The sequence below is a fragment of the Panthera pardus genome, unplaced genomic scaffold (assembly GCF_024362965.1).
Source record: "Panthera pardus isolate Hobbes unplaced genomic scaffold, ASM2436296v1 HiC_scaffold_17, whole genome shotgun sequence".
In the NCBI taxonomy this organism is placed as follows: Eukaryota; Metazoa; Chordata; class Mammalia; order Carnivora; family Felidae; genus Panthera; species Panthera pardus.
The window spans coordinates 113242746-113255179 of record NW_026526732.1 but is presented as its reverse complement, the minus strand read 5'-3'; the positions used below and the strand labels follow the sequence as shown (position 1 = coordinate 113255179).

The following is a 12434-nucleotide window of genomic DNA, read 5'->3' as shown; positions in this document are numbered from 1 at the left end:
GGGAGATCCATCCGTTTAGGGAGCTGTCGAATTAATCCAGTTCTAATCAAAGAGGAGTTTATACCCGGTATGATGGGAGAGAGGTAGGTTGGCATAGCGGTGGAGACTATGGACCTGGAATCACGCAAATCTATGTTGACTTGGAGCTTCGTCAGTAACTTATTAAATCTTTATGAACCTCATTTGCTTCATGTTTAGAATGAGGAAAACATTCTAATTTGCAGCACGGTTGTGAGGACTAGAGATAATATATGCAGACACCTTCGCAGTCCTTGGCACATAATTACTACTCACCAAACGTTAGACTGGGGGTGATGGGGAGTAAAACATAGGGGCAGATGTGTAGTATGTCCTATGTGGAAAATGGGATGGAGGTTACCTGGTAATTGTATTTTTGAAGCACAGAAGATTGAAAGACAATTCCAGGAGCTGCAGAAACTCGATATTTGAATAAAATATTTGAATAAAACTTGAATACACATATGTTTTTTACATGGCTCCAAACATCGAGGCATTTGTAAATGTCTAAATAATTAACTGGTTTTTTTTCAGCCTTTGTTCACAAGTTTGGAGTCATGTCAACAGCCCACAGCCTACAAATCAACCTGGCAGTTATAGGCGTCCTATTTTGACCACAGCTAATGATTTTTTACAAGATATAAAAATAAATACGATGCACCTAAAATTTAAAATCTCCCTAAGTATTTATTTAGTGTTCCACCATTTTCTAAATTGTACTCAGTGCACAAATCAGCCTCAGGCCCCTTTATAATTGGCACATGCACTTTTCCTTGAATCCAATGTAAATTTAGCTAAGTTGTAACTCACTTCACTATTAATAAAATAGAGCTTTATATGAAGTCCAATCTTTTGTTATTCCTTGTGTTTTGAGCAATTCACAATATAATATTACAAATACTTAAAAGCATTAGTCACTTTTTAAATATAGGATGAAAGAATTAAAGCTCTTGACGCTTAAAATCCTTTACTTATTGAAATAACTTTATGATTTATCTGACTTGTACGTGGGGTAGAACAGAGATGATTGAAATGTTATTTGTAATTGAAACCATGAGGGGAAAAGTTAGGAACCGTGAACAGAAATCACAAAATATATGGGACCCTACAAACAAAAACTATATAAATATATATTTTTAATATATATATTTTTAAGTTTTTATTTAAATTCCTTCTTCAGTGTGGCTTCTTCTCTCCCTTTGGTTGTGGTGTTTGTTCTGACAGCCTTCAGGTGGATTTCTGGGTTATTTAGGATGAGTTGATAGTAATCCAGTTGTGTTCATGGGACGAACACACTGGCGTCCTCCTTCTCTGCCGCCATTTTCTCTTCTGCTACAGCCATATATTTTAATATTATGTTTCACTAGTTAGGTGGGAACACCAAAAGAAGGTAGAGAATAAATCAACAAGTCAAATAAGCAAATAAATCAATATGATTATACGGAAAGTATGGAAGAAAGATGTAAAGAGAGACAAATACTAAATAAACAGAGGGCTCTGTAAGCCTTCTAAAAAGGAAAGCAGAGACCAAGACTGGAACCTTCGTGGGGCATGACGTGATATCAAGTCCCATTTATGCTATACCTTCTTCCTCACTTAAACATCCCCTTATCTGTGCCATGTTTTCTAGATATCCTTTCTCCATTTCAGGAAATTGTGATTGGTTTCTTCTTTCAATCATGCCGCCTTCCTTCTCTTTAGGAGTTACTTGAAAAATGTTTCTTTTTTCTTGTATCACCAGCGTCTTCTAGACGTTTAAGTTTCGAGATGCATTCTGCCCCGAAGCTGCCATCTACACTGTGTCTCGCTTTCCTTACACTAAAAAATGTCTTCAGTGACCTTACTACATTAGCTGCTTCCATTTCCTTGATATCTGGTCATATCTAAGTCCTGGCTGAGCAGCAATAACCCAGCCAACAAACGCAGTCGTCTTGTTCAAGTCTTTTCTTTGTTTTCCCTTTGCCTTTGAATAATAGAGACGTGATTGTTTAAGATCATGCTATTCTTGTTTAAGACCTCTTCATGTACTCGTGTAAAACCACAAAATCCTAGTTGTTCACCTAAGCACTCAGGCTTCTCCTTTGCCTCTTTCAAAGCTTTCTTTCCTCACTCTGTCCCACCTCCCCATAGAGGTTCTCTGACTCTCTTTTCTCGCCTCATACCTACTCATTAACAGAGATCTCACACACTGTCTCAGATTTTCATAATCACTTTCAAGGTAATGACTTCCAAAGATCCAAATTTAACTCTGATGTTAATCTACCTGCCCAACACCTATCTACTTTTCTATATTCCCACCTGGGTATTTCTCTGAACACATAAACATTAATGCATCTGGAAGCAAACTCCTCTTCTTCCATGGTAAGCACCATGGCGTTCCTAACCTCCAGAGATTTAGAAGCTGAGCTTCAGTCTGCTTCTGCCACTTTTTGGAGCAACTTACCTAATCAAGTGCCAAGAATAACTTGGATCTTTCTCTTTGTGGTGCTTCTAGATTACTTTTTAAACCATATTCCGTTTTTATTATCATCCTCTTAATTCAGTCCTTTATTTGGGTATCACAGAAACAACTGCTTAACTCATCTCCCTCCCGCCAGTTTTCTCTCTGTCAACAGTCTCGTCAGTCTGAGTTTCTAACGCTTATCATTTCTTAGCTTCTCACGGGATCATATACCTACTCTTAGCTTGGTATTCAGCACCTTCTCCCGACCATTTGGGCTTTACCTCCCCGTTCCCAGTACCCTTTGCCCTGGTTTGGGTGTTATACATAGTATGAACTGGGCTCGCTCAACAATTTGTTCCTGCTATTTCTTTCCCTGGAGCCTCTCCCATATCCTCTCTACTTCAGGAAAGGCCACCTTAACCAATTTTACGCTCACTTCCCTCCAAAAATCTTTCCTGACCTCCTCAGCCCAAATGACCCTCTTCCTTTGGTGAATGCCTCCAGTCCATCCTGTTGTGTATTGTCTCTCTCTCCTGAGGCAAAAAGTCATACCTGATAAACATTTCAGCGCCTGAATAACACTTTATGCCATACCAGGTGAATAATAAGAATCTTTTAAATGATTTTACTAATCATAACTTCCTCCTCTTATACCTCCTCCTTCTGTAGATTCTCTCTCTCTTAGGACTCAATTTTTCACTCTTCACTCTTGTCTCCTCCACATTCTCCAAAAAAGAAAAAGAAAAAAGAAAGAAAAAGAAAAAGAAAAAAGCCACATCCAACTCTTAGCTGTTGGAAAACAAAAACTATTCTTCTTAAAATACTATGTCAAAAAGAGTAAATTAAATACCATTGAGGAAAACTGACTGTTTTTCCACCAGGTACCTGACTTTTTTTTTTTTTTTCTTTTTTACTGGCAAGAGCCATTTTGTGGGCCATCTGACCTAGTTTAGGGTGACACACATCCAGGTTCTCCTGGGACTGTCCCGTTTCAAGCCTGTTGTCCTGGACTAATTATTAATAGTATCTCCTTTTGCTCTCCAAAGTGTCCTAGTTTTGATGATAAATTATATGGTGACTTTACCTGTGGTACCTTTTGTAAAAATGCACTTTTTTTTTTGGTAATAGAAACTAAAAAGCAACACTCTGTAATGTTGTGATCATGTGTCATTTCATACTCCCCTGCTGTAGAAGCCCACGAGTATTTTTATTAACGAGCTGACTTTTGTGATTCGGTCGGGAAATATGTTTGTCCCAGACGGCTCCTCTGTGTTTGCACGTCCCACGTTGGATGATGTGCACCGAAGCCTGAGATGGACTGAGGCCTGTGAATTTAAATAGGTGCCTCTCTGGGAAGGGCTGAAGGCGGAAAGTTGTATATGACTGAAGAAAGCCACGGAAGTAGCTTTCAAAACAAGGTAGCAACCGGCCTGCACTAGACCCGAGCTACTGCTTACTGAAAAAGGGAAGCAGCTTTTAAATTCGGTGGAGTTCAAAGCAGGGCACAGAGCCTACCAACCCACGAGCAGAGAGCGAAGACGGAGGGTCAGGGCCCCGTGGGGGAAAGGAACAAGCCATACTGAGTATGCTCACCCTAACCTCGGGGAAAGAATTTGGCCACGTTGGCTGAAAGAATCAAGAAACTGTTTGTATGTTTCCTCTGCGACATCATGGCTCCTAAAAAAAATTTTTGGCAATATTCCAGTCATACTACAGAAATCTGTTCGGCGTGAGCTCTCAGATTTCAGCAGGGGATTTGCTGTCAGAGCTTTGGGTTCTGATTCATGGCAAATTTTCACGTCATTTCTAGGGAACTCAGAGAACATACATATACAGGGAGTTGGAAAAGCATGTTTCCAAATCTTAAAAAAAGGAAAGAGAAATCAGTTTAAAATCTCCTCTGTTATTTGTGTAGAAAACATCAGCCATGCAGGATCACATTCCTAGGGAGGTCTTCGGTTCCTCTTAGAATGCAGTTTATATGTGATGGTTTATCTCACGTGTAAAAAATATGGGCAGCCCCACGACCTAACATCTTGCAGATAACTTGATGATGATGTTCAGAAACTTGGCTACCGACTACCGTGTTTGTCTTGTCTCGGGGCACCCTCCGAATTGCCAAGTGCTGCGTCTCAGCCGTCGTCTGTTACTCTTCTTGGTGGGTTCCAGCGGACAGACTCTACCTGCGGTCAACCTTGTGCCTTCGCAGATTGTCGGCTCTGCCCTGGGACGGCGTGACTGCAGGTTCATTTGTCCTGTCGGAGTTCAAAAGAGCACCTGAGTGCTGTCCCCGCGCCCCCTCTCGTTTCTCGCTCCTCGAAATCAGCCTGCAGTGCCACTTAGAGTCGGGCTTCATCTCCCGGATATGCACATGCCAGAGGAGTGAGGCTCCCGCTCACCTTCCCAGGGGAAGGGAGCTGAAACTGGAAGGAACAGCAAAATGAAACTTGAAGGTATTAATTTTGAAACTCCCAAACCAGTTGCTGCACCTGTCACTTTGGGCTTCTGAATTGCATTAGTGTTGACAGAGACGAACGACATATCCTAATTGAGGGCTTGCACCTGCTGCTTGACAGCATGTGGTTTCTCTATTCCCACTAGCAGAGGGCCTCACTCCCCGCGTGTGTTCTCAGAGGCACGAACCACCCTCGCGGAGTCTGTACTGGGAAGAGGGCGACGGGGCCGCAAGCCGGCCTCCAAAGAAAATCTCTTTCTCTTTGTCTATCCCTGGCTGCTTTCAGCCCTTCTTGGGTTGATGCCCTTACCTCCAGTACATTGAAATAGTTCCATCTTGGTAAGCCCCATGATGTAAACAGAAAAGGAGAGAGTGAATGAGGACAGGAAGAAGAAAAACAGGTTGAGACAAGGGAAGAGTATGATGGGAGAGGGAAAAAAGAACAAATATTTGAGCTCATTTAAGTATAATCTCATAATTTCTGTATGAGATCTTCAGATCATTTATCTGCTCACGTATTGTTTAATCAGTTGTTAGGAAGCAATAGCTTTATGTCAGCATCATGTCCATACATCTAGTTATATGAATACAAAATTCACTGACACCTGTGGATCTGTGTTATCTGTTATGACCTTAACTAAAACTATTCTTGGATGGGGTCAAAAGAGTTCAAGTGACTATATTTGTATCTACCATTACTTATAACTACAAACCTACGCATACTTAGCACTGCCATATATGATGCACACATATACAGCTCATCCTACTCGGGGTGTAGTGGAGAGTTGGTCAAGAAATGCTCATTTGCTGTCTTTAATAAGTAGAATTATTTTCACAACCTAATGACAAATTGTTGTGTGTGTGTGTGTGTGTGTGTGTGTATATATATATATAATCTATATAGTATGTGTATGTACAATATATATCCTAACATATTTTATTTATATGAATATGAACGTATATGTGATATACATCCTAACATATTTTGTTTGGAAACATACAACATTTTAGGGCTGCCCAGGTGTCTCAGTTGGTTAAGTGTGCAACTCTTGATCTTTGCTCCGGTCATGACCTCATGGTTCATGAGTTCGAGCCCTGCGTAGGGCTCTGGGCTGACAGTGTGAAGCCTGCTTGGAATTCTCTGTGCCTCTCTTTCTGCCCCTACTCCATTTGTGCTCCTTCTCCCTCTCTCTCTCTGTCTCTCAAAATAAACTTAAAAACAATGAAAACGTACACTATCTTAAAATACAGAATCGTTTAATATAAACATTAATGAATGCAATTATTTTGCTTTTTCCATAAGCTATTTTGAGGGGCAGGGACAATCACGAAAATTTCACTATTTTGAGGGGCACTAATCATTAAGAACATTTACCTCAGAGTTTCAGACATAATTTTACCACTTATTATGTGTGTGATCTTGATAAGATCATTTAAATTACAAATCAGTAAGAAAAAAACCATAATTCTATAGGAAAATAGGTAGATATTTTGAATAGGCACTTCCCCAGAGATGTTATCTGAGTGGCGTATAACCGTCAAGGAAAGTCAAGGCAGAACCATAATGAAATACCACCACAGAGTCAAGAGAATGGCTAATATTAGAAAGCCTGCCAATACGCTCGTGGTAACTCTCATAAATTTCTGAGACAGGTAGAAGTTCAAGATGAGGGAAGACACGCATCCTAGTGTGGAAACCTCAGGATGGTAAATTTAGTTAATAGCTCCCAATTCATTGATCTCACCGAGCAGCTTCTCCTTCAAGTTCACCATTAGACCCTCAGGGAGGAACGTCATAAGGAAGAGGACTATATTCCCCCAACACTAGGGGTTTAGATGGGGACACAGAAGAGAACGTCAGATGCTAGTCAACCGTCACCTGCATTTCTTGTTTCATCTGCCTGCTCAGAAGGGCCTTGCACTAAATATTGTTGCCAAGGACCTTGCTGTGGGCCTTCAGTGAATCCTTAGGCAAGGGTGCAAGATGAGGGAAGAGCAGGACTGAAGCCGTCTTTTTGAATTTTGCCTCTCAGAGCGGCCACTGATTGTCTTCCTTCCCTGGTTGCGGAACAGCCTTCAGTGTCAAAAGTTTTCTTACTGTTATTTCCTGCAGTGCCCATGTTTTACTCTGTATTGGTTCAAGGACTGCTCGCTTGTTTGTTTTGCTGGGTGGCAGAGAGAGAAATTCAGTTCAGTGGGATGGAGAGCCTGTGTCAGGCTCTGCATGGGCACATATGGGCTTGACCAGCAGGTGCTAACACAACACGGGCCTCCAAACTGGGAAATTATAGAATTCATTACATGTGAAGTCCATAGTGGGTAATGTGGATCAATCCAGAGTCTGAACGCAAGTCTACCGGGGAGAATCAAAGCCAACAAATCCGGTCCAAAAAATAAAGAGTAGAAAGTGTGAAGAGGGAAAAATTGTGTGGACAAAGCAATCCACATGAGTTGGGGGCTGGATATATTTAGCGTTTCATCCGAGTTTAAAAATACTGAGAGTGTGTACTGAGAGCATTAGGTAACTACTGCATTAGTTCAGTTATACGACTTTTAAAAATAGTTATTATTTCCCACCCTCAAGATTATTTAGCCCCTATTTTGTGTTATGTGCTCTTCTAGGCAGTGAAAACCTGGTCACTGCCCATAAGAAGGTAGTAATGGAGGATGACACGTAAAGAAGTATGTATAATAATATACAGACTCATGTACTCCAACTTCAAGTTGATTGAACCCAGAGCACAGATGAAAGAGTTGGCTCGGTACAAAGATAGGAAGTCTTCTTCCACCATAAAATATGACAAGAATAAAGGATTGGTGGTAAGAAGCAGGGGGAGTTGATTTTTCTTAGGTAGGAAATTCACTAGGTTTCCCATTCTGAGTGAGAAAGTGGCAAAAAAATTAGAAGCATAAAGATAGAATGCTAAAGGTTGAAAATATCAAAGAACAGAGTAAGAAATATGAACACTGAAACAGAGAAATATTGCCCGACAACCAAGTTGGGGGTGAGACTTATGAATTTACGGTAATTTTGTGACTTTTTTTTTTTTTTGCCAGTAGCAATTACCCAGATTAGAGTCATCCATGGTTGAAGTTGTTGATTGGGATTGAATGAAAGAAACTGAGGGTGATTTGGGGATACTGGGCAAGAGAATAAATTGAATTGTTGCAAAATTGAGCACTGACACCATATTGAAACACTTTGTTAAATACCTCTTAACACCCAAAGATGAGATCTCCAAGATTGAAAACCAGCAACCCTATGCAACATGAACTGGAACCGCCTTCTGTTAGTTTCATGGCATTCATTTTGCTTTGTAAAAACAGCGCTGATTAGAAATTAAAATAAAAATTGGTGCAAGATAAATGCCTCAAAGACTTTACGACCCTAGTTTTTGGCTTCATACTCTACAAAAATATTTAAAAGAGCTACAAAATTAGGTGGTTTCAGAAGCAGTTACTAAAATTTGACCCTTTAAGTGATGAACCAGCTTGAAAATAAGAAAGGTTAAATGGGTTGGTGACTTAAGCACCACCTCGTTAATGCACAGAGAAACACTTGCCAAGATATTTAAAGAAGAGCTAAAAAAAAAAAGGTGCTAACGTAATCTGTGGCTAATCGTCTCATCTCAAAAAACATACTTTGTGACCAAAGAAAACACAAAGAGTAAAAATACTAAGTCTGGTTTCTAAGTTTTTAGCTTTTGTTTATTACTAGTAGGTAGAAAACATACTGTGATTTGTGTCCCTTCAGGTTAAGATTAAGCACGACGAAACTAAACAGCCACTTAATGTGATTACAGACTGAAGCCAGCAACACGTTCAGTCCTGGCACAATGGAGAATTAAGATGTGCTATTGTGAGTGGATATCCGAAAAAATCCTCTTGAATGGATAATGCAAACCTGGACGGTAGTTTAGGAGTATTACTTGGTACTTTGAGGTCTCAGAGAAGCTATCACTCTGGTTCTAAATGTTTCCGAAAGTGCCAGATCAACAGATCTATTTTACTTCTTTTAGCACGGTAGCTTTCATCAGGGAGAGATGCTAATGGATCACGTACCGGAACATGTACCTAAGAATGGACACAACCTGTAACCACCAAGTAGGTAAGTAGTCTTGAAAACTGTTTCACTTTCTTAGCCTCTATCTCTTCCAACTATTAAATTGAAGATCTGCTATTCGATAATTTCTAAAAGTCCTTTCTGCCCAAATATTGTATTCCCTTTAAAGATAGTATTTTGTGGATTGTACACATTATCTCTCCACGGTGGCTAGTCCTGCTCTGCAATGAGAAGAAAGTGCATTATCCTGATGGTGTCTTAACAGGGTGATCTAATAGATCTGTGGAGTGGGAGAAGTGACTAGAAAACATAAAACCTGGTTTCGTGCCTGTTAATTCCATCCAGTGTTGTTGACAGTTTCCACGGTGGTGGCATAGGAATTATCATATACCCTTCTTGTTGCTGGATCAAGATGCAATAATACATACGAAAGAACTTTGATCGAATAACATAATATGATCATAAAGGGCTCTAACGATATATGAGATTGGTACTCTGTGCACGTTTGATCATGTGTCATTGTTAACCTGTAGAAGCCCAGGGGCTACGCAGCTGCATTGGACTTTAAGAGTACAGTATTTATAGGTCCACCAGGAAAATTGGGTTCTATGAAGGAGATCTGTTAGACCGATTCTCCCTCTGATTATTTAATCTTTCAATAAAAGAAGTCCCAGCTAATATCCCTGAAGCTTTGTTTGAGTGACCTTATAGACTGATACTAAAATTCATTTGGATGAGAAAATGGGCTGGAACAGCCCAGGCAGTTTTAAAAAAGAACAGCGGTGAAGGCAGTAGCAGGACTAGGAGGTGAAGAGGTTTATTCCACATGATAACAAAACATTTTGAAGATGGTCGTTAATATTCAGTCATTTTGGTATAAGAACACTCAAAAAAGGCTGTTAGTTTTGAGTAGAGAATTTATGTATGTATGTATGTATATATGTATATTTATGTATTATTTGTTTATTTTAGAGAGAGAGAGAAAGAAAGTGCATGAGTGGGGAGAGGGCAGAAGGGGGGAGACAGAGAGGGAGAAAATTTTAAGCAGCTCCACATTCAGCACAAAGTCTGATGCAGGGCTCGATCCCACAACCCTGGGATCATGACCTGAGCTGAAATCAAGAGTCGGACGCTCAACAAACTGATCCACTCAGGCGCCCTGAGAATCTATTTTATTTGCCAATTTACAATACTAAAATGGGAGAAATCTGAAATACTCTACAGCATGGTGACCATTTACTGCTCTTTTTTTTTTTTTAAAGTGAGAATCCTAACAGACATTCACAAAATTCTAAATGTAAAGGAGCAAAAACTATATGATACAATAAGATGTAGGAGAATATGCTCGCTAACTTGGTCTTGGTTGGAGTATGCTCTTTGTCAAAACACAAAATGCGAAAACCATAAAGAAAAAACAATTGAAAAAACAGTGAGATGCTAAATGGAAACTCTGTAAACAAAGTTAAACGATGACGTGTGGACTAAAAACTGTTTATATCCTGTATATACCAGATGGCTAATATCGACAGTACAGAAAGAGACATTGGAAATTCAGAAAAGATGAAGGGAGGAAGGAAGGGAGAGGATGAGGAAGGAAAAAGGTAGGAGGGACGGAAGGGGCAAAGGAATAGACCTTAATTCACATAAGAGGACACAAACATGTCTGTGTATATGTGGCAGATATTGGGTACATTTATATATTTATTTATATGTACACATTATTTTTATAGCTGATAGGTATTTGTGTGGATCACATATATATCACTGTCTGAATATGGACAGTTATGGGGGCGGCACTTATCTTAATCTGCCAGAGTGATTGGACCATTGAGAATAAGAGAATAAAACCAGTAGTCAGGAATTAAAATCCAATGGCAGGTCTCTTGGAAAAAAAAAAAAAAAAACTAACTGAGATTGTAGAGTAGGGTTGAAACAAGTTTAACAAAGTTTGAATGTGAGAAGCAAGGGCTTTAGAGTCTGGGACCTGCTGACCTTGTGCCATGATGTTATTTGTCTAGACCTGTGGTTAGAGTAGGGTACTTTACAAAGGAGACAGCTTGAGCAGATGCCTCTAAACCGAGTGTAGAGATAAATTCGGATAGCAAATCTGTTTACCCATACTGACTGATGGCATTCTTGAAGTCCTGGGGCACAATGAGACTGCTCTGACACTTCTGAAGGATCTTGGATGTCAGATGAACAGGAGTGGGTTATGGTTGAGGCGATTTTACTCGTGTTTCTAAGTTTAGCTGGAACCAAAAGATTTTGTGGGAGAGACAGAAAAGTGGCCATATGTGATTTTTAAATTCTCTTCGCAAATGGCTTCGTGATATTTTATTCCTGGGAAGGCAAAGGCAAATAAAATAACACCAAATCAAAATAACATTTTCTGACGGTGTGGTTTGGCTTAATCAAACATTTAAATACATTCGAGCATTCTGTTTAGGTTATGTGAATTTTCAAAATACAATCTGAAGTCAAGGTAGACCCAATTTCCATCAATTTCCCTTCTATTCTTATGCATTCTAAGATATATTTATAACTATGTATGTGAAAATAGCACCTTTCATCATACTCTAGACTTGCCAAAAACCAGTTAATAGATTTTATAGAGTTTGGCCAAGGTCTAAATTTATATGAAGAGCACACGGTGGTCTTCTGTACACAGTTTGTTTTGCTTTTAACCTAATTAGATTTCATTCCGCGCCCAATAAACATTTTGTTGAGGGTTTCACAATGTCCACGGCCATATAGCTATTTTAACAGCCAAAACATTTCTTGAGCTTCAAATCTTTTTGTCGTATTAGTTGTGGGAAATTGAATGTTTGGGGACTAGTTGCACAGGCTGCTTAAGGCCAGAGAAGGTGGCCTGGGGGTGGCCTCCTCTCTCTCTGCCCGAGGGTCCGTGCTGAGAGGGCTGTGCTCCTGGGAGGTGCCACACACTCTTTCCACCCCGAGAGCAGTCTCCAGGCTGGAGGCCAGCAGAGCGTTCCAGCCACACTGGTATTGGACCCACCTCAGCCCTGCACTCTGACTCGTTCCTCTGCCTGTGCACTCCCTCATATGTGCTAAGGTCCACATCCGCTCCCAACAGAGAGTGGTGATGCGCCTCAGACAGGTACTGGTAGGCTAATGCTTGGAACAAATCACACTCCGTAGCCCGGAATGAAAAGCCATCTGTGATCTAATCCTGAACTATTTACCCGCCTTTCCCATTTCCCTTCATATATCCCAGGCTTCAGGATCCACCTGCTGCATTCCCGCCACCCGGTGCTTTCACACGATTCTGGGGTTGCTCTTATCACCTCAAATACTCTCCCTCTCTCCCTCCTGTCTCTACATATTCCAAGTTCTATTCTTCAAGGCCTCGCCCAACTTCTACATATTTCTAAGAACTTTCCTCACCCCTGATCCTTTCTCGTTGTTCATATCTTTGGACTATCCTTGATAACTTC

The 12434-nt window shown here is 40.4% G+C and overlaps 1 long non-coding RNA gene across 1 annotated transcript in view; it reads left to right on the top strand.

Annotated features, from left to right (window-relative positions):
- Positions 1 to 12434, top strand: part of LOC109252706 (uncharacterized) — a 413372-nt gene that overhangs the window by 163364 nt on the left and 237574 nt on the right. The window contains exon 4 of the long non-coding RNA XR_008423024.1: positions 8936 to 9024. This is a non-coding gene — a long non-coding RNA (uncharacterized LOC109252706). The remainder of the gene's footprint in view (positions 1 to 8935; positions 9025 to 12434) is intronic.